This window comes from Podarcis pityusensis, assembly GCF_964106645.2.
Source record: "Podarcis pityusensis genome assembly, chromosome: 6".
Classification (NCBI taxonomy): Eukaryota; Metazoa; Chordata; class Lepidosauria; order Squamata; family Lacertidae; genus Podarcis; species Podarcis pityusensis.
Window position 1 is genome coordinate 69,248,055 of NC_138030.1, and position 27,000 is coordinate 69,275,054.

At 42.3% G+C, this 27,000-nt stretch overlaps 1 long non-coding RNA gene across 2 annotated transcripts; it reads left to right on the forward strand.

Moving 5' to 3' along the window:
* Positions 1-8,229: 8,229 nt before the first annotated feature.
* On the forward strand, positions 8,230-26,327 carry LOC308479244. 2 transcript variants are annotated; one of them, XR_013987572.1, is made up of 2 exons: positions 8,230-8,439; positions 25,882-26,327. It is a non-coding gene; the product is annotated as an uncharacterized lncRNA (long non-coding RNA). The 2 variants fall into 2 exon arrangements; XR_013987573.1 differs by lacking the exon at positions 25,882-26,327 and adding an exon at positions 10,561-11,077.
* Positions 26,328-27,000: the final 673 nt, after the last annotated feature.

Here is a 27,000-nt window from a genome sequence, read left to right on the forward strand (position 1 = left end):
TTGTCAATGTTATATTAAAAATGTATAATAAGACGCATGAACATGAAAGCTGTGACAGAAAAGGGGAAGAAAAAAGAAGAAAAAATCAGGCTAACTGCAAGGATTTCAATGAGCTTGTCAGATTTTCAACACCTTTTTATGGTTCAAAAGCTATTAAGCTCTCTTTCCACATTCTGTCTGCTTTCTCTGACACTAGCCTTAACTACAGGGGACAATAACTGCATAATAGACGGTACAAAAAGAACTCCGAGTAAGGAAGGGAAGTCCAAAACAAAGAAGTCAGCATTCCAAATTGACAAGGATTTCCACTTTGAAGCAGAATTGAACATGCACAAATAATGAAGCAACTAAATAAAAGGACACACAAAGAGGTTTCTACCCAATGAAAACTTTTTTGGAAACAAGTAAAAAAATTATAATAATTATCAAATAGAAACAGCAGCGGTAGTTTAGTTCCAAACAAGAGTTTTCAAAGCTGCTTCTGACTGGGGGTTGTAAACTCAAAATGGAAGCCAATCATGCGAATATCACTGGAGATGTAAATAATATTGCCCAGTGCTTCAAAGATGGAAAGGAGAGGAGCAACTGAGAAGGAAGACTGTGTGAGCCTGCAGAGGATGCAAAATATGCACCATACCTAAATTTCAATTTTGCTGACTGTTTTATGCTACTTTTGTTATCTTGCGTCATTTTAGTTTATTATGTTTTGCCTGTATTTGCACTTCAGTTGTTTTAGTCTTTCTGGTATACTATCATGTGAATATGATTGAAGGATGGTTTTAAAATACTTGGAATAAATATAAATGAACTGTTATATTCACTCTGTCTATCCACCCCCACCCCCACCCCTAGAAGAACCTCAGAGAGTCAATATCCTCTTACTTCAGAGTAGAGTGGATGGGGCCATTGCTACAAGAGCTCAGACACCTTTTTCATCACTGGATTCCTCCCCTGGGCTTGTCTTTTATCCTGTTTTCTCCCCCGACTTTCCTTATGTTCCGCCAGTCTCTTGCTATAGACTCACCACTGGAGTTTTCCTCCATAAATAAGATCAGCACCCACCCACGGCTTTCAGTTTTTATTTACTTAGCATACAGATCTGAAGCAATCCCGTTTGCTTTGTGGTGCTATGGATAAAAGTTAGCAAGCCTCACTGTTGGTAAACAATTCAAATGCTTTTGGCCCATTGATGGCTCCCAGCCAAGAGAATTATTAATGTGCATTCTGCTGTTGCATTGGTACCTTCAGTAAGGTCAAAACAGGGCTACATTATTTATGTTTTATGGGAAGATGTATTTAATGTTTGTAAATCCATTTGGATAATAACATTGATTTTAATGGGCTGATAAATGCATGTGTCTTTTAATGTCCATTACAATAACGATCGCCTGGAGTCTATAAAAAATTCAACGTTTACTTGTTGATTAGGCTCATCCTTTGGCGGGATTGCTACTTAACCAAAGTTCTCAAAAAGTTTCTAAACTCTCCATAAAGCTTGAGAACCTTTTGATAAAGTGTTTGGCAACCAGTGAAATAGCAGTGGTTCTTTTTGCTAGGTCTAGTGGGTGAGTTCTAACCAATTCTGTCTAGACTACCTAGTGATCACATCAGAAACCGGGGAGGCTTCTGTAAATCTGGGACTGTCCCTGGAAATTAGGGACACTTGGAGGGTCTGTTGAGGTATAAACCTTTAGGACAGAGTTGGGGAACTTGTGGCCCTTCAAAAGGTTCATGGACTAGAACACCCATCATCCCTGACCATTGGCCAGGCTGACTGGGACTGATGGGAATTTAAATCCACTAATTTCTGGAAGGCCATTGGCTCCACCATTGCTGAGTACGCTAGCTTAGTAAATATAATGAGTATTGGGAGACCACACAAGGCTCAAGTTAACTCATTCCTGGCACAGGGTGCAATAGCACGTGACATTGTTTCAGCTGATTAAATGCAAAAAATAGAGCACCCGTCTCTGAAAGAGATCTGAGTAGTTTCTAAGCCAGAGACATATTGGAAGTCCCTTCCTTTTCCGCCTCCAGCTGGCAGATTGTCAGCTCCAGCTGCATGATAATTAGCATATCTTCTTTCTTTTTTTTCAAAATCATGGCAATAATCTTTCCATGACTTTTCTACTAAATCCGCATTTTATTGCCAATATAGAGGTGCCTGAAGGAATTGAGAATTTATCCGAACCCATAAATCACAGCACACATTGGACAGCACTTTAATAATGTCAACTCTATCAGTGAAAATAAGGAAATCTCATGTAAGAGGTGGGAGCCTTCTCCTGTATTTCTATGATGCCAACAATGGATTTGGAAGAAAATAATCTTCTCCAGTCACCTGTTTTTCTTAAATGATTGTGTTTTCTTTGACCAACTTGTTCACTTAGCCTTATCAATATTCGAAATAGAAAAATTCCTTCCTGTAGCACCTTAAAGACCAACTTTAAGGTGCTACAGGAAGGAATTTTTCTATTTCGACTATGGCAGACCAACACGGCTACCCATCTGTAACCCTTATCAATATTGTTGTTCAAAGATGTGGATTGGACAGCTAAGGGTATGTTCAGATGGCGAGCTTGTTGATAGGCATACCCAAATGTATATATTTATTGTATCTTCTACAGATACATTTGTGCTCAAAAAGTTCACGGAAAATAAACACAGTGCACAATCAAATTATATAATAAAAAAGTTCTGATACCACAATTTTCGTTCTTGTTTTTATGTATTGTATGTATTTATTTTGTATTTTTATTTTGTGAGATCTATGGATGAAGGGTGGCATACAAATTTAATAATAATAATAATAATAATGCTAAAAATTAAACAATAAAGCTTAACCAATATGCCATTAAACAATATTCATCACCTTTGCAGCCTAAAGTAGCCCCAAAGGTGATGACATTGCTGCCTCACTCCTCCCCCGCACCGCTGCAAAAAAGCCAGCTCCATTATGATAGACTAATATGGTTGGAAGGTGTGATAAGGAAGATGGAAACAGTGTCTCTCTCTCCACACAGTTTTTTCTGATAGCAGAAGTTTTGAGATGTCATAAATAAGCTCAAGGTACGGCTTGAGAAACTCAGATTGTGCTGCCATGGGCCCAGTTCATACAACTGAAGCCTTCTGTGGATGAAGCTACATGGAGGAAACAGCCTCTGCCCTGGCATACCCAGTTATGATGGCCACTTCCCCAGAGGTGGAGCTAGCTGCTCCAGCACTCCGGAGCAGAGCACATGCTGTACACCCATGGGCGGGGCCATGGGGGCGGGGCAAGCATCCCAGGGGGCGAACCACCCATAGGAGTGGATTGAGCAGCCCATGGTGGGCTGCTTCCAGGGCAGGGGGAGGGAGGGAGCCGTGCCGCTTTGACAGCAGCCTTCCTCCCTTCCCTCTTCCTTTTGACAGTTCGGGGAGGCTCCCCACCCCCCGGAAGCAGACTGGGAGGGAGGGCAATGGTGTGCCACCCTCCCGCGACTCCCAAGCCCCCCCCCCTGAACTGTCAAAACAAAGGGGAAATGGGGGAAGGCTGCCTGTAAGGTGGCACAGCTCCATCACTCCCCCTGACAGCTCGGGGTAGGCTTGGGAGTTGTGGGCAGGCTACGCAACAAATGTCACCCCTCTTAGTGAGGGCACCTGGTGTGGACCGCCCCCACCGCCCCCCCTTCCTCCGCCCCTGCACTTCCCCCGGTATTTTTCACAAAAGTGGTACATAAAATATGTACTGCCTCATTGCCCCTTTGAATTGTAATGCAGATGTCTCCTTCCTTACAGTTCTTACTTGAATGTAAGAACTACGTGAGCAATAATGTCCACCGACATTATAAATTCTTTTCACCTAAACCATGATTGGGAATGAATATAAACACTGAGAGGGGCTGAAAGGCTCTTCTGCGAAAACATTATCTAGCCTGGCGATGGCTGACTCAAATTAAGCCTTGCCTGCACTGGGGAACCAGCAGTGCAGATCCAGTCAAAGTGTCTATAGTCTGTTGAAGCAATTACTCTTGGCCAGGAGTCCAAAACCCATTTCTGGGAATCCTAGTAGAAAAGTGTGGTTAACATCCAGATTCCTAACAAGCAGGGGTAGAAAAATGTCAACAATGGTAAATCCAACTGTGATTCCAAGCTGGCAAAGTTGCTTGAAACTGCTCTCCATCAGCATTTGCCTATTTCCAGCCTTTAATAATAACATGCCTATATCAGACTATATCATATGCTTCTCTGCCTGTACACATGCACAAATAGGCTAATTTTGCAGCTTACATTTCCACTATAATAACCTTAGGGAGGAATAAGAGCAAGACAGGTATCAAAAATAGCATTTTTGAAGATGGGGACATCATTTGCCCACTTCCAGTCTGCAGGGACCTCACCTGATCTCCAAGAACTTCTGAAGATTATAGACAGGACTGACCAGTCCAAAATGACAAAAGAGGTGGTAAGGGAACACCTAGCTACTTAAAATGAATTCACAAATCCAGGGCCTGAAGAGCTGCACCCAAGGGAACTAAAAGAGCTGGTGTATGTTATCTCAGGGCCTCTGCCTTGATGCACACCACTTAGAGGCAACTGTAATTAATCAGTATATAAATTGTCAAAATAAATAAATAAATAAATATGAATTTGAACAGCAGCTCTATACTCTGTTTCCCAGGAGTGAGACCCATTGAACTCAGTAGGATTGAGAGCCAGCTGGTGGGAGGCCGGGTATGCTGACCATGTTGCCTATGTAAAATGTTAGATTATAAGCTCTGGAGAGCCAGCGTAGTGTAGTGGTTAAGAGCGGTGGACTCATAATCTGGTGAACAGGGTTCGCTTCCCCACTCCTCCACATGCAGCTGCTGGGTGACCTTGGGCTAGTCACACCTCTTTGAAGTCTCTCAGCCCCACTCACCTCACAGAGTGTTTGTTGTGGGGGACGAAGGGAAAGGAGAATGTTAACTGCTTTGAGACTCCTTCAGGTAGTGATAAAGCGGGATATCAAATCCAAACCCTTCTTCTACTACTACTTCCGTGTAGACATTAGGCTTGGACAGTTGGCAAGAGTTGGCCCTGTGAGTTAATTAAACATCTCACTGCACATGTTCAAGCTTTAACGCTACTGAGATTTAGCGAGCAAAGCTTCTGTTCTTCTTTAGTCAGTGGAAATGTTTGAAAAGATTTCAACATTTTGTTTGGTGGCAATGACAACAGGCTAAGAAGATGCTCCCTATTCATCTCATTTCAAAACAATTAGTAAACCAAGGTGGGGATTACTGAGATATAATTTTGGCAAAAAGATATCCTTGGTAACTGTACTGTGATATACTGGATAAATGTGTTATGTCAAATAGATAAATCAGGCCATAGTGCAGAAAAGTGACCAGTCTTGTGGGATTATAGTTATTCTTTAATTTTCAGCTAATAGCTACCAATGCTCAAGTAAGATTTCATTTTTTCATCATCTGGTACTCAGATAACTTGTTCGTCTCAACATGGAGGTTTCCTCTCTGGGTGAGTCCAAATCTTTTTTGAAGCCATTTAATGTTAGGAGGTATCATCACATATGGTGATAGAGAATTCCATAGGTTAGTTGTGTATTTCGTGAATATGTGTTTGTTTGTTGTCTGTCCTAAACTCAGGGCCAAAGGGCCACCAATGTTGTATCACTCCAGAGCACGGAGGCGGGGAGAGATTTACATGGTATTCTAGGTCTACTCCTGGCAGTCAGTCACCAGCCACCACCGGACAGGTTCACCAGGATTCATGGGTTGTGGTGTTCAGCCTGGACACTGAGGTCCAGCTCTGAAGGCCTTCTGGTGGTTCCCTCACTGTGAGGAGTGAAGTTACAGGGAACCAGGCAGAGGGCCTTCTCAGTAGTGGCACCCATTCTGTGGAACACCCTCCCATCAGATGTCAAGGAATTAAAGAACTGCACAACTTTTAGAAGACATCTGAAGTCTTTAATGTTGAATGTTTTATTATGTTCTTTTATGTGTTGGAAGCCACCCAGAGTGTCTTGGGCAACCCAACCAGATGAGCTGGGTACAAATAATAAAATTATTATGATTGGATACTAAATCTGAGTCTGCTGTACCAAAAGCTCTTGTACATGTACAAAAGCACCAGTTGAAATAATCCTAACACGTCTTTTGCATTGGGATTAAAATAAATAAATAACCAACACCACCAAGTTAGTCTATGTGTTATCAAAAACATATAATAAATTTAATAACACATGCTTTGCAACTTTATAAAATGGTTGCATAACCACAGATGTAAAAAAAAAACACCTGTTAATAATAACATTTTAATGAACAACTAAAATTATCGTGAAATACTTTATAAGCTACAAACATCACTGAAGAAGACCAATTCATGGCCCAGACAACATTTCATATTTTTAAGCTTTTGTTTTTTTAACATTTGTGGCTTTACACATGGTTTTAGAAAGGTAAATGCTAAATGTATTATATAATGTCTTTTTAGCAGACAATACAATTTGCTATATAAAGTATTCAGAAATGTATCAGTAATTACGCGGTAATTAAGAGAAGCAAAGAGAGGTAGAAGTAGTAAAAGAATAGTAATTTTTTTAAAAAGAAACATTGCATCAATTCACAGGGCACAATTAAGTAATAATAAAAGAAAGTGAATCTGTCTTTGCAGAGCAGATTATTATGTATTGATTTTACAATATATACTCAAACTTGATGGTGTCTGGTAGTCTTCCCCTAACCCCAAGTGTTTGTTGTGGGTTTGATTTCCTTTCCTCCCCCCTTAGCTCTTCTTCTGCTTCAAAATGGGGTATACTGCAGAGGTGTGAACCCTGTCCATTATGGAATTTGGTGACCCTAGGAACATTACAATCAGCATTCAAAACTGAATTGCAATGCAGCTGAGAAGAAAAGGGAGATAAACGGTAAACATCTGAGGCAAATGTGCTTGTGATATAGCGGTGTACGGACACATAAATTATTTTTAGCAAGCCTACTACTGGCAAGCAGTTCAAAAGGAACGCAAGATAGGAGGGTATGGTGGCAAGGACGGTAGATCTAAGCGAAAGAAATGTTTGTTGTGGTTGAAAATAAATTGCTATTCAGGGAATGCTTTAATTCCCAACAAATATGCACTCAATTCCTAGAGGGGTTCCTTAATCCTGTCAGAGTTTACTTTCTGCCATAATCAAAAGTTATACTTTGGATTCAACTTGAATTAAAGGACACCCATGGCGAAGGGCTGATTCCCACCCCGCCTCTCCCAATCAACAAAGAAGTGATCCAAGCAAATCAAAGGTTGCAGGATGGAGGGAGGCACTGAGGAAAAATCAGACAAAATTTTCAATCAGGAACAATCAGGTTCTTGTAGATCCCCCCCCCCTTCCCTTTCCTGCTTAACTAAGTAAATACACTTGCAGTTCCACTACTTTGCTGCACAGGAGGAGCAGCAGGAAGCGGATGGTAAAGTAACATGAGCAGCCAGGACTTTATCGAAAAAGGGAAATACAAGAGATATTGATATCATAAATTATGCAATGACAATATATGTGACCTGAAATATGTAAGGTAAGTAGATAGGCAGGCAGGTAGATCTGAGGATTTGCAATGCTGGTTACATAACCTTGTATGAACTGAAGTCTTTAAAGATGTTGCAGAGTTGCATTAACATCTCTTTAACGTCAAATATCTGCTCCTTGCCAAGGAAGTAATCGCAGGTGGGATGCGTATAGAACTCTCAGACAAAGAGAAAAACAGACTTATTTAACGAAAAGTCTCATGTCCTACCATGCCAGCAGGTTCAACTGAGGTGTTTCTAATACTTCCCAAATCTAAAAGGGCCCTGGATGTCAGAGGGCCGAACTACACATTACATAGAAGTACTTTTTGGAAAAGTAACTGCATTGGAAGGGAGAAATGGTTTGGATCAGGGCCATGGTGCTGTGAAAGGGATCTAACCTTTTAAGCCATCAACTTCTCCCCTCCTGGGGGTGGGGAGGCATGTAAGCCCCACCCTGCATGATCGATCACATGACACTGAACGCACACACTATTTGAATTGTGATGACCATTGTGGCATTTGTACAGAGCCCCCAGTTGTCTCACGGACTATTGACCTGTACACCACTAATCCGCTGACACCAACCAGGTCCTCCCCGGTAAAATCACTTCAGCCTCAGTCAGGTTCTCAATTAATAAAGGTGTATTTTATTTCAGACACAAACAAACTTTTACGGCTGTTGCTCTTTACTTTCTTAGTCTTATTTTCCTCTCTCTATCTCTTCTACCTCCCCTCACTCAAGAACCCATTGCCCTAACTGTCTCTCTATTACCAGCGGCCTACCAACTGCTTCTCCAACTGCCTTTCCTAACCAGCCAATCCACTAAAACCAAAAAACTACCCACCAACAGCTCCCAACAACAACTCAAACCTCGGGCTAAGCCCTTTTATACACAGGTAGGCTCTGCCTCCGGCTTTCCTATTGGTCTATATTTTTAACCCTATCTCTCCCCCCCCCCCCCGTTCCAACATTTTCTAAATGAACAGGCAAACGCCACAACCATCAACTCTGGAGGCGGACGGCCCCCTCAAATATTTTATTGGGGAGGAGGCCAAAGGGACCACAGACCCTAGGAGTTGGCTGCTGTGTCCCGTCCAAAGCTAATATCAGATTCTGGCAGTGATCTGGAAACTAATAGCAGCAGAAACAATCACCAAAATCAGTGACAGGTTTTTGAGAGGGGTTGGGGATCAGATACCCTTTTTATGTCCAAGTGCCTACATTCTCTTTTTCTCTCTTTCTTAGCCTAAGTGGCAGTTTCACGTTTTCCTTTTTATCCAGATATTTCCACGACGTGCCCATACATAAGCCCAAGGCACCACTTTAACTCGCTCCTGCTACTGTATCTTCCAGTCCCAGATCCAAACTGTCCCTGTCTACTTCTCCTAAAATTACTATGCTGCAAAATACCACGGCAGTTGAATTTCTCTACAATTGAGGCAACTCGTGAGGCTGTTAATCTGTGGACCCTTTTTGAGTTTTGTAAATAGATGTTGTTGGTTGTCATTTTCAGGGCCTCTATCATTCTGACTGGTTTCCAGAGCCATAAAGTTATGGGCAGTTGCTTTGTCTCATTATCTCTTGGAAAAATACAGGGTCTGCCTTTTTTTTCTTCTTCTTCTTATTGCTCCACTAACTTCTCCAAACATTCATTTCACTTTCAAGAAGACAGAGACAACTGAAACCATGCAGAACCTATATTAACAAAAACAAGAGAATTCCAGCAAAGTTCTAAGCGCTAAAATAAACAAAACCCAAATAGGTTCAACTGCTAGGATTTTATTTTCCCTTCTCATTTTTCAGTTTTATATTGAAGAATTTAATAAGAAAAGCAGAGGGGATGGGGTAAAGACACGATTCCTGTGAAGTAACCCATTCAGACTAATCCTAGAAAAATACTTTTAAGAAGACAATGAGAGCTCTCTTGGATCAGACCAAAGGCCCACATACAGACATGAGGACAGCAGCATTCTGCCTATTAGTGCAGACCCTCCAAATGTCCCTGCTTTCCAGGAACGTCCCTGATTTAGAGAAGCCACCCCAGTTTCTGATTTGATACCGGAATGTACAATTTTTCCTTATGATGTCCCTATTTTCACTGGTGAAATGTTAGAGGGTGTGGAATTATCTGACCCCCGAGCCATCTGAAGGCAATCCTATATAGGGAAGTTTTTTTAATGTTTAATGTTTCATTATGTTTTTATATATGTTGGAAGCTGCCCAGAGTGGCTGGGGTAGCCCAGTAAGATGTGTGGGGTATAAACAGTAAAATTATCATTATGGAATGGAATGTCCCTATTTTCATTGGAGAAATGTTGGAGGGTAGGCTAGTAAGTCCCAGCACCAGCTGGTATTCAGTGACATACTGCCTTCAGTACTGAAGGAACTACAGAGCCTTCACAGCTATGGCAGTCAATGACAGCCTTATTCTCAAGGAGTCTAACCCCATTTTAAAGCTATCAGAGTTGAGGGACATTACTACATTCTGAGGTAGCAAACTCTGTGTACTGTATGAAGAAATACTTCTTTTCGTGTGTGCTGAATCTCCCAGCATTCATTGCATCCCCTCCGCCAACATTTCTCAGATGGGAATAAATACATCCTATTCTACCCTCCAACATTTCTCTGGTGAAAATAGGGACATCAAGAAGCAGGAACTTTCAGGATCAGATCAGAAACTGGGACGGCTTCTGTAATTCTGGGACTGTCCCTGGAATATCTTGGAGAGTCTGTATGACCCAAGGATCAAAAACCTTTCCTTACGCACTTTCTCCACACACCATGTATATTTTCATGCACCTTTAGGATGTCTCCTCTTACCTGACTTTATTCCTTAGCTAAAAAGCTCCAAATGTTGTAAACACAAAGGAATTCTTCCAACCACTTGATCTTTTGGGTTGCCCTTTGACTGGCTATACAATACCCTTTATGAAGGTTGGGGACAAGGTACCCATGTATGCCCAGTTTTCCATAGATCTGTATAAAAGTAATTTGATATTGGTGTTTTGGTCTTAAAGGTGTAGTGAGTGGCCGTATTGCCACTGTTGGCCTCCTCCTTTTCCCTAGTCCCGCTGATGGCAGCTGAGGCAACAGCATGAATACAAATTGAATCTCTGCACCATCGTGAGGGCGAGTCTGGATGTAGAATGGCTCTCTGGATTGGGCTATATCCTCCCCATTGGTTTTCAGAGAGTTTAAAAATGAGTACTATGAGAGAAAAGCATATAGAGGAACAGGCCATCACAACTTTAAAGAGACTGCACTAATTAATATTATCTGAGGAGATGGAAATCCATGTTCAGATCAGTTGCTTTAAAGTTACAGCACCATATCTGAGCTTCTTTCTTTCTTTTTTAAAGAGGGAAATGTATAATAACCCATGTGAATGATATTCTGGGCTGAGGGTACGCTATAATTTCAAAATAATTGCACATAAGCCTGGAATCTGAGCCGTGTATCTCTCTCAAAAGTGGAAATTTTATCCACTGCATGTGGACATTTATTAAAAATTAAACGGTGATAAATAATTCACAAGTCGCAAATCTGAATGAAGTTTCACAGTTTGGGAGGAATCTTAAGTAGCTTTTAATTATATGATTAACTGTTTCTTCCCTTCACCCCCCCCCCCACCAAGGGCTGAAACCTCAGCTGCCTAGCCAATTATCACATGGATGTGTTTATACTGTATCCACCTTCGCGTGGAAGCTCAAATTCCACCTTCTCTCCGCTAAGGGCAAGCTCCCGACTATTACTTGTAGCATATGGTAGCATTTTATTTCATATTTCTATTTATAAATACTTTATTATTACTTACAAAACAAACTTGCACATTACACTGCAGCCTCGCTGGTTCCCAGCTATGCAATAACACTGCGCATTCTTGCATTGCGCTTGCCTCAGCAAAACGCCCAGGTACGGCAGCCATTACTATAATTATAGCCTTTTATTATATCTCCATGTGTTAATTATTAAAAAAATAAAACATGTTATAAAATCTTAATTCCTTATTATCTTTTTACAGCTAACAGCTAGAGGAGCGTAATGAACTTTTCATTTTCACTCCCAGCAATCTTATTGCATATTATAGCCGGAGCAAATATTATGCTTATGCTGAATGGACAATATTTGTCAGGTTATTTGGAAGGCTTTCCTTTTTTGCAAAGGAAGCTAGGTTTCAACCAGGAACATGGCCTGCTATGATGCTATGAAGGCCCTAGGAGCTGATCCAGTGTGACCCATTTCCACATATATCAGTTCCTCCCTAAGTCACACAGAGCCAAGGAACACATTTTAAAACAACAAATGCTACAGCCCTTCCTGAAAAGTACCACATATGACTGCAGGGGGGAAGAATGGTACATTTGAAAACACATTCTTTTGACGTAGGAAGAAAAAAAATGTCAAGGAGAAGACATTTTTCCACACTCTGCATGCACAGTACATAGAAGAACAGTGGTACCTCAGGTTAAGTACTTAATTTGTTCCGGAGGTCCATTCTTAACCTGAAACTGTTCTTAACCTGAAGCACCACTTTGGCTAATGGGGCCTCCCGCTGCTGCCGTGCCGCGAGAGCACAATTTCTGTTCTCATCCTGAAGCAAAGTTCTTAACCCAAGGTACTATTTCTGGGTTAGCAGAGTCTGTAGCCTGAAGTGTATGCAACCTGAAGTGAATGTAACCCGAGGTACCACTGTACAGTGGATGCTCAGGTTGCGAACATGATCTGTGTGGGATGCACGTTCGCAACCCACAATGTCCGCAATCCACAGCGGCGCGTCTGCGCACGTACTGGTTGCGACTCGACGTGTCTGCGTCTGCGCAAAGTGCAATTTAGCGCTTCTGCGCATGCGTGACTGCTGAAACCCAGAAGTAACCCGTTCCGGTACTTCTGGGTTTTGGCGGTCCGCAACCCGAAAAAACGCAACCTGAAGCATCTGTAACCCGAGGTATGACTGTAGTCAAAATGTCAAATATGGAGTTCCCCCTCAAGTATCAAATGCAGTTATAAAATGAAACAGGCTCGGGGTGGCTGTACTGTTTGCGGGGAGCTGAATGTGAAGTATAGTTTCAGCCTCACAGAACAGCCAGATACTATTCCCCCCCCCCCCAAGCACAGAATAGAATAAAAGTTGCAGAGCTCCACTCAAGGAAGGAGGAAACGAGGAACAGTGAAGCAGTACCATACCACTTTAAAGAGTCATGGCTTCCCCCAAAGAACCCTGGGAGCTGTAGTTTGTTAAGGGTGCTGAGAGTTGTTAGGAGCCCCCCCCCCTTCCCCTCACAGAGCTACCATTCCTAGAGTTCCCTGGGAAGAGGAGAGATTGTCAAACCACTCTTTGACAGGGCTAGAGGTCTCCTAACAATTCTAAGCACTCTTTTTTTAAAAAAAAAACTTTAAAAAAAAACTACAGCTCCCAGGATTCTTTGGGGGAAGCCACGACTATTTAAAGGTGTACTGCGCTGCTTGAAATGTGCAGTGCCTTCACCATCCTTAGAGCAGACCCAACACACAATAACTTTCTTTCATTTCAATGGGTCTGCTCCATGCAAGTTTGGATCAACCCATAGTCAGGTTGAACTGAAACTTTCCCTGTGCCTTATGGTTACTGTTTCTCCTCTATGGTGCTCTGAGCACATCAGTGGAAGAACAGGGTAGAAAATCATTAAGCAGCAGCATCGTCATTATCATTCCTGGAAGAAGCTGATTTGCTGATGTAACAGGTACCAGCTGGACAGCGGTGCAGACGCGCCATCAGGAGAATCAGATTGGTTCTGCTGGTGCAACCATGCAGCCCAGGCCTCTCCACCACCTCCCCTCTCCTCCTCGGGTGACCAAGTGGCATGTATGGGCGCTAACTGGTGATGGGCAACCACAAGAGTCCTGCTCTCCCTTATTGTGGTTCTTTTTCTTTCTTCTCCAAATAGACATGTATCCTGTACAATACAGATCCTCCAAGTGTCCCTATTTTCCAGAGACAGTCCCAGATTTACAGAAGCTGTTCCAGTTTCTGATTTGATTTCAGAATGTCCCACTTTTCCTTAAGACGTCCCTATTTTCATCAGAGAAATGTTGGAGGGCAAGGACTTATGCGACCCTGGAGCCAAGTTTCTATGCAACCTTTAGAGGGCACCTGAAGGCAGCCCTGTATAGTTTTATCTTGTTTTTATATACGTTGGAAGCCACCCAGATGGGCAACCCAGTCAGATGGGCGCAATGTAAATAAAAAAAGTGGTGGTGGTGGTGGTGTTGAATAGGACGCCCCTATTTTCAGTGGAGAAATGTTGCAGGGTATGAAAATATAGGCATGGCCTTTGTCAAGTAAAGCACATGCACTCTTTGCTGGGAGTGAGTCCCACTGAAAATAATGGGGCTTCTAAGCAGAATTGTGTTGTCAGTAGCTTTGTATACAATGCTATTGAACTACAAACCTTACTGTATGCTTGTGAAACATGGACCACTTATAAACACCAGCTCCAGCTCCTTGAAAGATTCCATCAACAGTGTCTCTGAAATTTTTTACACATCACTTGGGAAGACAGACGAACTAATACCAGTGTACTGGAAGAAGCAAAGATCACCAGTGTTGAAGCAATGATTCTTCAACATCAACTTCGTTGGATTGGACATGTTGTGTGGGTGCCTGATTCAGTGGCATAGCGTGGGGGGTGCAGGGGGGCCGGCCGCACCGGGCGCAACATCTGGAGGGGCGCTCGCACTCGCAGCTCTCTGCCCCTACCTGGCTCACTCACTCTCTCTCACTGCAGTGCTGGCTGTGCGTATCCGATCTGAGCCGCTGGGTCGCCGCCCACTGTGGAGGGGGTGGGTGCCAGGCGTGCGGTGCGGAGAGAGAGCGAGGGACTATCTGGGGGAGGGACAGTGCAGCGGCCGCCCAGCGCAGCGCTGAGCGCGGGAGAGAACCACACCAGACCAGCCCAGGCAGCAGCAAGAAGAAGCTGGCAGCGGCGGCAGGTTAGGGGTTAGGGGGCGCAAATTACTTGCCTTGCCCCGGGTTAGGGGGCGCAAATTACTTGCCTTGCCCCGGGTGCTGACAACCCACGCAACGCCGCTGGCCTGATTATCAGCTTCCAAAGCAACTACTCTATTCCGAACTTAAAAATGGAAAGCATAATGATGGTAGTCAACAAAAGAGGTTGAAAGACTGTCTCAAGGCAAATTTTAAAAAATGTACTATAAACACCAACAATTGGAAAACACTTCCCTGCAAGCGCTCCATTTGGAGAACAGCCTTTACCAAAGGTGTAATGGACTTTGAAGACACTCAAACTCAGGAAGCAAGGGAGAAAAGTGCTAAGAGAAAGGCACACTTGGAAATCCACACCATGAACAACTCCCGCCTGGAAACCAATGTTCCCACAGTGGAAGGACACATGGATCCAGAATTGGCCTCCACAGTCACTTACGGACTCATTGTTAAAACCATGTTTATGGAAGACAATCTTACTTGGCTACAAGTGATAGAAGAAGAAGAAGAAGAAGAAGAAGAAGAAGAAGAAGAAGAAGAAGAAGATACAAAGTTCCTTTTGCTGTAACGGCACAAGCTTTTTTTTTTCTTTTTACCAAGGATTGCTGAAGCAACTCCATAGGACCAGGTTATTCACATCCATTAACATATTGGAGTTAATGACCCCCTCTTGCTGTAGTTTAAGCTCCAGAGACTTTAGCCGAAAAAGTTTGTAGCATGAAGAGCATCGTCCTCTATAAGAACAGATTGTGGTGTAAACAGCTTGTGATGTATATGGTCTTCTGCCAAAGTGGGAGTCATTGCTTGTCCCCGTGTTCTTGTTTGCGTGACCCTCCACACAAGAATGAAGATATATAGCATTCTGTCTCCCTCGCCAGGTGGGAAGCAGGTGGTGTGCCTCGGCCATATGGGGTGACAGCAGCATCTCTCAATTAATACTTGAAAATGAATAAATAGAATGTTTTAATAAATGTTTCAGTAGTTCTAATAGAAAGGGGGGGAAAGGCTTTAAGAAGCTATTATGTCTGGGGCTCTTTTGTTACAGCGGAATTGAAATGACTTCCTTCCATTTGAATTTGTTTTCGTGAGCGTTAAGAAGTGCTTTCTGCTCCCCCCGTTATTCAGCCTTCATGACAAACATATTCACACTGTTTTTGGCACTGTTCTCGGAGTCCTCTTCCTCCTTCTTTGCTGTCATGCTCCTCAGCTTCATTTGCCCACGCTTCAAGTTAATCCAATTGGCCTGTCACATTTTGTCCATAGCATGGCAACGTTACTACATGGATGATATATCACAGATCTTCATCAACAAAATCATGGTTGCTGCCATGGCTGGAAGGCGTGAGCATTCTTGTGGAAAGTGAAGTAAGGCCCAAAACATGTTGCTGTTTGAGGTGGAGCAACAAATGGCACACACACAGAGAGGGGGGGCCTTCCACAAATAATCCTGGGAACTGTAGTTTGCAAAGGATGCAAAAAGTTGTCAGGAAATTCCTTTTCCCCTAAGAGAGCTGCAATTCCCAGAGTTACCTGGGAAGAGGAATTGATTGTTAAACCACTCTGAGGCTTGAAGCTCTGTGAGGTAAATAGAAGTCTCCTAACAACTCTCTGCACCTTTAACACACCAATGTTCGCAGGGTGCTTTGGGAGATGCCATCACTGTTGAAGTGTATGAATGATTTACATGTACTGAGTGGTTTTGGCCTCAGTTTCTAATTTTTCCAGTCTTAAGTTGTCTTCCACGTTTCCACATAGATTTACATTTTTTCAAAGTCCTTCTGAAGATTCTTATTTTATTTATTATTTGTTATGTTATTTATTATTAAATTTGTATACTGCCCTATAACCGCAGGCCTCAGGGCAGTTCATCAACATTTAAGTGCAAATTTCTCCTAAAATATGCATTTATGTATCTAATTTTGTATACTATACACTTTTTTTGCAATGAAATTTCCCCTAGGGTGATACATATTTGTGTTGTTGTTATTTGTGTACCGCCCTGTACCCACAGGCCTCTGGGCAGCTCACAAGATTAATTAATTAATATATGAACATTATTAATATATCCTGCTGCTTCCCTTCTCCCCAGCCTCCAGTGCAACTGAAGCTGAAAGAGCAGCACCAGTGATAGGTGTGAAGTGGCAGCAAAGCAGGAAGGTTGCTGGGCAGATGCCCTGGCTTGTCCTGCCTGTTCCTCTGAGGCTCACCTGCCTCCCTCCACTTGCATGCCTGGGCCACCTGCCTGCTGTTCCGTGGTCATGCTGCAGTTCACATGACCGTCTATTGTCAGCCATGAAAACTGCAGCGTGACAACATCCTTACATTTACATGTATATAGGAGGAAAACTGTGGCCCTGGTATAAATCCATTACTCACACCTCATGTCTTCATGGGTGTGGCAGTAAACACTGGAGTGACCTCCAGCAAACACAGCTGCTGCCTAAAATGGAAAATAGGTCTGGGACTCCTTAAACTGTCCCAAGAATTCCCTCCCTGATTTGTATATCAGTAATATACATGCGTGAATCCTTGTGATGCATTTTTGTGTGGGTCAGGGAAAGGACAAAAGTAGTTTGAAAGAAAAGTAGGGAACAATATAAAATATTATTATTATTGAATAAACACACATTTTTGTATCAATTTCCCCACTGAATGAGTCATGATGGATGAAATAAAATGGCAGGGGGCAGCCTGAAGATGTAATGTGAGAGAGGGAAAATTGCTTAGGGAGTATCTGAGATATCACTAGTTGCTAACTCAGAAGCTCCTCTGTTTAGTGTCTAACAAGATATCCTGGTTTGCTCTAACAAGTACTCTGTAGAAACCACCATACCTGTATCTACAGGAGCCTCGTCTCATATAGGTCATTTAAAACAGAACTTGGCAAAGGATTGAAACAATAATCTTTTTTAAAAATGCCACAGGGAATATTGCTATATTAGCAAAGAAATGCACTAAATGACCTATAAGGGATTTTCCATCTCTAACTTCTGTTACTAGAGCTGTATTGTTGCTTTATAATGTAGTTTTCAAGTACAATCTGGTCCCTATAGAAAAATAATTAATGGAAACAAGTATGAGCTCTGGAGCAATATGTTATTGTTAACATTAATCTTCAAGTGAAAGGAAAACAGTATTAGCTTGTTTGTAAAGAAAATCTTTAAAAAAGGAAAAGAAAATTTAAAGCCACATGTCTTTAAAATGAATTTTCAAGGTAACCCCTACTGTGGTGTTAATAAAATGGGGTGCCTGGGAAGAAGTGCCCTCTTTTCCTTGCAGAGAATGTTAACAGTGGGTGAATCCAATAAGATGGTGAGAGAAGAGGGCTGAACCAGATGGTACAGCCCTAACCGTAACCAGAGAAAACTTTATTTGTTTATTTTTATTTCAGAAGGTTTTTATTTCAGAAGATTTCCATACTGATTGACTGTAAGCAAAACAAAGTGGTTTACAAAAAGGAAGGGGGAACCATTTGTACTGTATCCTTTCATGGCACACCAACCCAATATGATGGGACTCACAGAAGATTGCAGCTTCTTTTTCCATTACTATAGAAGCCGTAAGACGAGGTTGGTTTCAATGACTCCTGTCCTCCCGCAGGACATCAGTCATTTGCACAAGTGAGCAAGCAGCAGTAATGTCTACATGATCACAACGTTGGTGCTGCATTTAGGCAGCAACTGATGTGACCCAGCCTTCAGGGAGGAATGGAGCCAAAGTCTCACTTGGGGACAGGACTGCAGCTGTTTTTGAATACAGAAGGCCCAAATTTCATAGGAGTGCCTGAAACCCTGGAGATTTTTTTGCTAGTCAGAGTAGACAATTCTGAGGTAGGTAGAACATTGGTCTGACTTGCTGGAAGTTCCTATGTTTGTAAGTTATTGGTTCATGTGTTCTGGCTTCAGAGTTGTCAGCAATCCTGGGTTTGTTTCTTTAAAACACGATTCCCCCCCCCCCACTCAGAAAGACATTTACAGGAAGAAGTGTGCTTTTGATTCAAAACATCAAGAGAAGGAACAGAGGGAGGGGGAGGCTCTCAATAATTTAAGGCAGTCTCCTCATTTGATAACCATTCTCTCTCTAATCTCTTGAACTTCAGGACCAGAGAGTTTCAGCAAGGCTCTGGCACCAAGTCAGGAAATGAGGCATCTGCAGTGGGGCGGGGGGGGGGGGGGCAGGGGCTGGAATCCAGAAGGCAGACTATTAACCAAGCCATATTTTCCATAGAAACTGGTTTCTCTCCTCTTCTGAAACGCAGAATTTAGAAAAAATGGCATTAAGCTGCTACGACATGTCTCTGCCTACAAGGAATGTGCACACTGCTCAGAAAGAAATTTGACCATTGTTAATTCATAGTTCTCTTTCCATCGTACTGGGAAACTAGAAAAGCCAGGATCCCATTAAAAATTGTTTCAGGACAACAGCAAGAGAAACAGGATCAAAAATGCCTCTGTGCAAAAATGTCCCGTCCCCCCCCAAAAAAACCCGCATCATACCAAACCTATTTGCACCCTTCTTATATTTCCTCCTGTCTCTTCTGAGGCCAGGTAACCTCTTTTTTCCCTTCTCCATGGGCATGCTTAACTGATTCAGTAAGTAATAGAGGCCACCTGCTTTAAAAGTCTGCTGTGCTAAGAATCTCCATCTGCCTTCTCACAAAACCTGGTAAACCCGGGAGACAGGATTTCTCATTATCTCTTCAGAGCTTTTCTGTTCCAGATTCCACACACAAAAAAGTATTCAGAATTCGGGTATCTCCAAAAAGTGAGGGGGTTTCTTTTTTTCCTCCTTCAGAGTCAGCACTGGATTTCCAGACCATCACCTGAGTGACTCAGGATCCCGGCAGAAGCACCTCCCTCTGTATGAGGGTGAAGTCTCCTGAATCAAAAGTAGTCCACCTTTCTTCCTGATCGTAATTTTCCTCTCTTTTTTTCATTCCTATTAAGCTGCATGACATCCTTGTAGCTACTGCTTGAATAAAAGAAGTGTTCTCCTCGTTTTCAACATGACCTAGCAGCTAGGGGGGGAAACAGTTCCAGCATCCAAGGAATGGCAGCTATTCAGTACTGATCAGTAGCACCTTTATGGGCGAGGGTGTGAGAACAGATAACATTTCACAAGCATCTTTCAGAGACAGAGAGCAAGGCAGAGCAGCTATATCTCTGGTTTAACAACACATTTCCTTGATGGAGTGTGTAAGAACCATATTAAAATACTTTTGCATTGTATTTTATGCTAAGCATGCTAGCCACAAACTATATGGGCCACTGGATCATTCTAAAAGAAGGCACAGGATCGAAGAGTCAAATGCACCTTTCTATATCACAGAGGGAGAAAGTCCAAATTGGCATGGCTTTCTTCCCTAGGCAGGAAACTGCCACTAACATATGGACAATGGGTGGTTTTCTGGCAATATGCCTCTTGTTTCTGAAGCTCCTACAATAATCTTCAAGGAGGCCAGAAGGCTGAAGGTGGATTGATTCTTGTCCTTGGGCTACTGGCTGCCAGTTGCCACCCCAGACATTCAGGCAAATCAAATCCTGCCCATTGTGTTATTTCCAATTAAACACAATTAGAGGCAAAGCCTGAGAAATACATTCACAGGTTCCTGGCATCTCAGCATGCGGATCTCAGATCAGTGAACCAAAGCGACCTGATTACAGTCCAGCATCACAAAGTCACGAATGAGGAACTTTGCACTGATAGTCACTGGGTTCAATCCAGGCTTTTCTCTCAGCAAATGGAAGGGTGCTTTCCATTTGTGGAGGGAACCAGGAACCAACGCAGTCTCACTGGTAGAGGATGGTGTGGTGTGGTTATTTTGATCAGCCCCCTCTTACCCCCTTCGGCCCATAGCACCACCTACACACCATTCCAGAAAGTTCTCCAACCTTCTGAAGCGGCATTTTGGGGTGGGATGTGGAACAGAGGGAGCTGCAGAACTCCTTGGCTCAGTACCCAATATCATTTGAATGCGTGTTCATGTTAATTTATCTGCTTTATATGCAAGGACATGTTTGATTTTATTCATAAAACTTTGTGCAGGACTGAAATGCACCTCAGACATTAAAGAATAAAACTCTGCAATACAGACGCAGAGATGACAGGCATATGAAGACAAAGAAAGGAAATCTATTTTACATATAAAGAAAGGAATGGAACTAAAATGACTTCAGACATGTCTGTTTCTATTTCATAACGTTTGTCCTGGAGCTTTAGAAGAAGAAGATGAAGAAGAAACTATTACAGAAAGGGGCCATCGAAGAAGAGCAAACCTTGTAACCTTTGAGGCCTCAGATTCCTAGCAGAAAGCCCTGCACTGAGATTGTGTTTTAATGAAAAACAAGCACTGGGGGTATTAAACACACCCAGCATCCCAATACGGACTCCACATGTATCTCTCTTTAACATTGACATTTCCTGAATTAAATCTTCCCTGCAGCAAAGAAATCGGGACGGAGGAGGGAGCTGTGAGGAGCTTTCAGCAAGGCTTCACAGCTGGCTCTGAATGAGTTGCAAGAATGACACGTTCCTAAAGAATGTTTGACGAGGTGAGGTGGAAAGGAGGTGGAAGAGTGAAGTCAAATGTGCACTGCTGCCTTCTCTTTCCAAAGCAGAGCCAATGTTTTCGCTACCAGAGCACCTGCCTAGAAGCCAAGGGTCACATGGCTTGGGGGCAGCACAACTCCCACCATGTCCTGAACCCACAAGAGCTTAAGCTCTGGTGGGGGGCAATGGTGAACATGCAAGCCCCACCTTCCAACGTTCCCACGTGTAATCAACCCCATGTGAGTTTACTCCAACCAGGGATGGGGGGGGGGGATTTGAGTAAGCTTGCTTTGGGGGGCAAGCCTATGAAACAGTCACTTTCTGACACGAACTGAAACACAGCCATCCTTCAGAGTTCATCCTTCAAGCTGCACACATAAGGGCAGCTAGGACTGGAACAACGAGAAACTGGGAGAACCAAAATTGACAAGATTAATCCATCCCTGACACCAACCTTTCCATACTGAATTGGGAATGTCTTCAAGGGGCTTTTGCTTGTGTTTGGCTGAACACCAGTAGAAAGCCTGCACCATTTTATTGGCGTCCTTTGCCGCATGGAGGGCTCTCTTTGTGTCCAAGCAATCATGAAACCACTCAGTGTGGGAAGGTCAGGGGGTGAGTGGGTAAGACCAATGCATACAGGAACCTTTGTATGTTCCCCTGCCCTCCTTCACAGGCAAAAGCCTGTACACCTACAGACACCACTGTTACTGCAAAAAAATGGAAGTCAGTTAAGAAATCTTCTTTTCGTTTTAAACTGTTTTGCAATACAGTCACGCCATAATGTCATGTCACCACTAAAGGATGGCTCTTGGAATGCTTTCTCTAGATGCACACATGTGAACAGTGTTTGGTCACCCACACAGTTTTCTAACAGTTAATAACCTATCACCTGATGTCACCTCAAAAGCAATGTGCTGACATGGGGTCATATCATGCCCTGAACTACCAGTCGCCAAGGGCAGATTGATTGGGTTTTTAAAAAGCAATTGATATGCATGCATGTATGAACCAGTCCTTAGTGTCCTTTTCACATTTCTTTGACTGACCCAGAAATTAAAATGCATGTTGGATAAAGAGAGAGAAAAGGGTTTTTTGCGGGGGGGGGGGGGTGTTTGCTGCTGATATGAATTGCTTTAAGAACCAAGGGGATATCTCTTTAGCTTAGCACGCAAATGTGTTAGAGCTGGGCTGGTACATTATGCTGCTTCATAGTGGATGTATCCAAAAGATTCCCACATGGCCATTCAAATACTACACTGCTCATGATTTTCCCAATGCAACAATTAAGCCCTGAAAAATACAATATTTGACGCAAGCCCTGGCAAGAATAATGAGTTGAAATGAGAATAATGAGCTATGTTACAGGCTATTTTTGAGGAATGGTATGGTAGGAGAGGGACTGTGGCTCACCAGTCGAGTGCTTGCTTTGCATGCAAAGGATCCCTGGTTTAATTCCAACTATCTCTAGGTAGGGCTGGGGAAAGACTCTTACCTGAAGCCCTGGAGAATCATCAATGTCAACATTACTGACCTTGATGGCCAGTGACTTAGTATAAGTTAATATCTCTTTTCTCCAATAGCCACTTCAATAGCCACAAAGAATTACTGAAGGCAATAGTCGGAGTGTCTGCTGTCCTCCACTCCCCAAAAATAAGCAGAGGAAGGGTCTTAATTTTTATCCATAATTCTTGTATTTACTTATCCACTCCCCCCTTTTTTTAATTCTTCAACACGGTTCACTCAAGCATTGGAAATATAATCACTTGATGAACGGTAGTGTAAAAAGGCACAGCTTCCTCCTTCCTCCTCAGCCAGAGCGAACATTTATTCAACTAGGCAACCCTTGCTGGCTTGACGTTTTATCAAACGGTCACAGCATAGCAAATGGCAGTGTGCAATATGAATGATTAAACCTTTCTAATTATTTCAGGGTTTACCATATCCTGCCCATCTAAGCCTGCTTTAATTGAAGGACAAAAAAGATCTCTAGTTGATAATATATAGTCTTCAATTGGCAGATAATTATCATACGCCGTTCTGGGGAGAGTTCTTTGTAAATCTCAGCATATGTCTTTATGTTAAACAATTAAACTACATCTGGATACAGAGAGCAGATCAGCTCATCCCTTGGTGGGCTATGTAAAGAAATGGATTCATTGGTCAGACGACCCAAAAAAAAAGAAAGAGAAAGAGAGAGAGAGAGAGAGAGTTATAACCTTGGATGGAATAGAATTTGGAGATTAAAAAATGAGCAGGTGTTTGGAAGCAAATTCCCATAATGAAATACGTAGTTTTAAACTGGCAAGGGCATTTAAGCAATAATGAGGAGATGTCATACATTTTATGCAAAAGCACCGGAGGGAAAGACTTTGCTACATGAAATCATAGACACACTGAGATTCTCCAAACTTAAGCATGTAGCCTCAGGGCCTCTGCATTCAGCATAGTTTCCCCTGGAAGTACAATGGCCCTGGAACTGGAAGGAAATACTTAGGACTTGTACAGGGGCGAGACTTTGCTGTTTTCGAAAGTCACTTTTGGGTTGCAAGGCTTATATCTGCCTCCTCTTTGGGCTGGAGTAAGTGAACTTACCTGTGCTCAGGCTGGAGATTGCCACTGCTGGCGATGCTCCACCCATACCTTCCTAATCTTGTTAGAATAACGAATAGTTTGGACATCTACCAGACAGTATATAATAATAATAATAATTTATTATTTATACCCCACCCATCTGGCTGGGCTTCCCCAGCCACATGCCCACCAAGTGTCCCGATTTTGCAGGGACAGCCCCAGAATTACAAAAGCCATCCCAGATATGATCCTGAAATGCCCCTAATTTCGTCTACCATTGCTGCTGCCTAGCTCAAGGAGGAAGATGAGCTGTCACTTGTCCTGAGTGACAGCGGCAGTGGAGGTGATAAAGAGGGAGCATTCCAGTATCATTTTACATGAGCATATCATCCCAGTTATCTTTATAATTTCCATCTGTTCCCATATCTTTCCAACCAGTTTCTCAGCACCCAGCTCTGCTTCCATAGTTTAGTGAACAGTATCCTTGCTATACAGTAGTCAATAGATACAATACCTTTGTTTGATGCATTTTGATATTCCAATTACTTTGGAAGGCATAATCAAGACTCTGCATTTATCTGAACCTGGGACATTCCTTTAATCATTATTACCATTTGCCAGTATGCTTTAGCCGTCTTACAACCCTTTGTTCTCATGGCATATCCAACATTTGTTGTTTCCTGTTTTATTTATCTTTTTATTCTTCAGTGGGGTCCAGTTCCATTGTACTGCCATTTTTATGCAGTTCTCCTTGCATTACACTGCTGTCAAAAAGTTTGAACCCTTCTTGAATAAGAAATCCCACCCTTCCCTTGGTAGCTCATATTGCATACTTTTGTTCCATTTTATCTTATAATTATACACTGTTTTGCTGTGTTCCTCCCTCCCCTGCAATAGTTCCGTAGATTTATGAAATTTTCCGTTTTGGGGTTTTTTCCCCGTAACAACATCTCAAACTCTGCCTTCTCTTCCCAAATCTCTTGATTATTTATCATTTGATTCACAAAGGATCTAATTTGTAGCTATTGATAAATAGATGGCACTTTCTACATGTTTTCTTTCACGTTCTCATAGGTTTGTATACGCTTCCAATCCTGAAAGCATTCTAGCTTATTTTCTTTCCACAGTTGGAAATTTCCCAATCTTCCCTCTGAGTTAAATCTTTCATCGTCTGTAACAAAGCTAACAGGGAGGCTTTGGGCTGATAAAACTTCCTTATAACAGTTCCAAGTTTCCAAACAGATGTTTATTTCACACATTATCTTTTCCCATTCTGCCACCACCACTTTCGATCTAGGTACTAACCAAATCTGTTTCTTTTTTCCCAAAATGAATGGTTTTTACTTAAGGGTTCAGAAATACATCAAGCAGTTTCTAAGAAAATTATTTTAGGGGGGCGGGGACTGATTTTGCAATCAAGTGGTTACCCATAGGAGCAAATTAAGAAACAAACAGATGCATTCAGCTGTATCTATTCTAGACAGTTAGGTTTCTGGGTCTGAACCAATTCTGAAATGTAAATAAAGTTTTGGGGAGCACATTCATTTTTATGATGTTTATTTTCTCAAGTAGTTAACCAGACACTTGTATAGGTTCCTTCCTATTTGCCCAGACATTGTAGATGACATTGTATTTGGATTTTCCCCTTACTCTGCTCTTTCATTTTAAAAATTGCCTCTTTTGCTGCATATATTGTCATGCATATTTATTGGTCTTTATATTGAGTGATATCCCGCTAAGTCAGCTATTCTCAACCTGTGGGTCCCCAGATGTTGTTGGACTACAACTTCCATCATCCCTGAGCTCTGGCCTTGCTAGCTAGGGGTGATGGGAGTTGTAGTTCAACACATCTGGGGACCCACAGGTTGAGAAAGACTGCACTAAGTTATACTCACTGGAATTGGCCCGCCGAAATCAATGCATGTACATCCATAGATCTCAATGCGTCTACTCTGAGTTTGGCTTATGTTGGATTACTACCCATTAAATGTATATGTTACAGGAAGTTTCCCCAAACCTTTAAGAAATACTTTTTAAAAATAAAGACTTCTGCTCTAAACTAGTCTATGAGCTGATACACAGAGGCATGTTCAGCACTTGATGGCTGAAGAAGAAAAAATAGTGACTCACTATTTTGTCAGTGAATCACCACTGATCAAACACAATAAACAGAACTTTCTTATTATCTCGTGTCAACTCAGCCACAGTGCTTTTCCGTGTATGTCGCCCACAGGTTTAGCTGCATATGATTCAAGTCCTGAATTATCAAGTAATGAAGAAAGGTCATAGGCGTAAACATTTGAACTTGCCTGTTCCCTAAAGAGCATATGGATACTCCTCACTGTCCGACTGTTGGAAGAATATAAAAGAGGCATTTCTCATCTGAGAAGAGACAGGTGCTTTTTTTAAAGAGTTTCAGATCTAATGAAGTACATCAGAAAGAAGACAATAAATAGGAGAAAGAATGGAATGACAGTGTGACAAGGGAAAGGAAGGAAGGAAGGGACCTATGTGGAATAAATGAAAAATGTTTTTGAGCAGGTTTTAATTCACACATTTGGGAGAAAAGAATATCACATCAGCATTGTATGTTGTTAATATAATAATGCTGGCAGTAAATGATGGAATACCCTGGAGACAGAAAAGGCAGCAACACAACAATAGATATTTTAAAAAATACTCAGAATGCATTGTTGTTGCCAGTGTTTGGTAGCGTTTCATACTATTTTAGTAATACCAAACGGTACAGAATATATCATTATGGTCACCTGAAGATCTCTCTAACCAGTCTTGAACCTAGTGTTAAAGTAATGAACCATTTTCTGTCGTTCGAATACAAGCCCATTTGTTCATGTAGTAAGTACCACATAAGATGAGGTGTGTTTTTCCCCCCCTTTAAATGTGTATTTAAAAAGAAGAGGAGGGGAAGGAAGACGAATTCTTCCTTCCCCAGGCAAAATGGTTTCAAAAAGTTTGGTAGGGGGAAATCAGCAATAACTGCTGTTGATGTTTTGCATGCTGTGAAACGTGTAAGAAGATAGATATTTCTTTAAAGATCAAGAGAATAGAAAAGATGTGCAACAAAAGGAGAGAGAGAAGGAATTTGAGTATTTAAAAGGTAGAGGAGAGAGGGAGGGGGAGGGGAGCATAAAGGCAGAGAAGCAACTAAGCCATTTTGATGCCTGAGCTGCCACACCCACCCACCTCGCATGCAGCTATTTGCTCACTGAACACAAGCCCCTAAATTCCCCCAAGACTTCAGCAATATATTTGCTGGGATAGACCGGAGGGAGGTGTCTCTAAGGCTTTTCCCTATGCAGCTTGACCTCAGTCTGTGGACACAGGGTTGCCA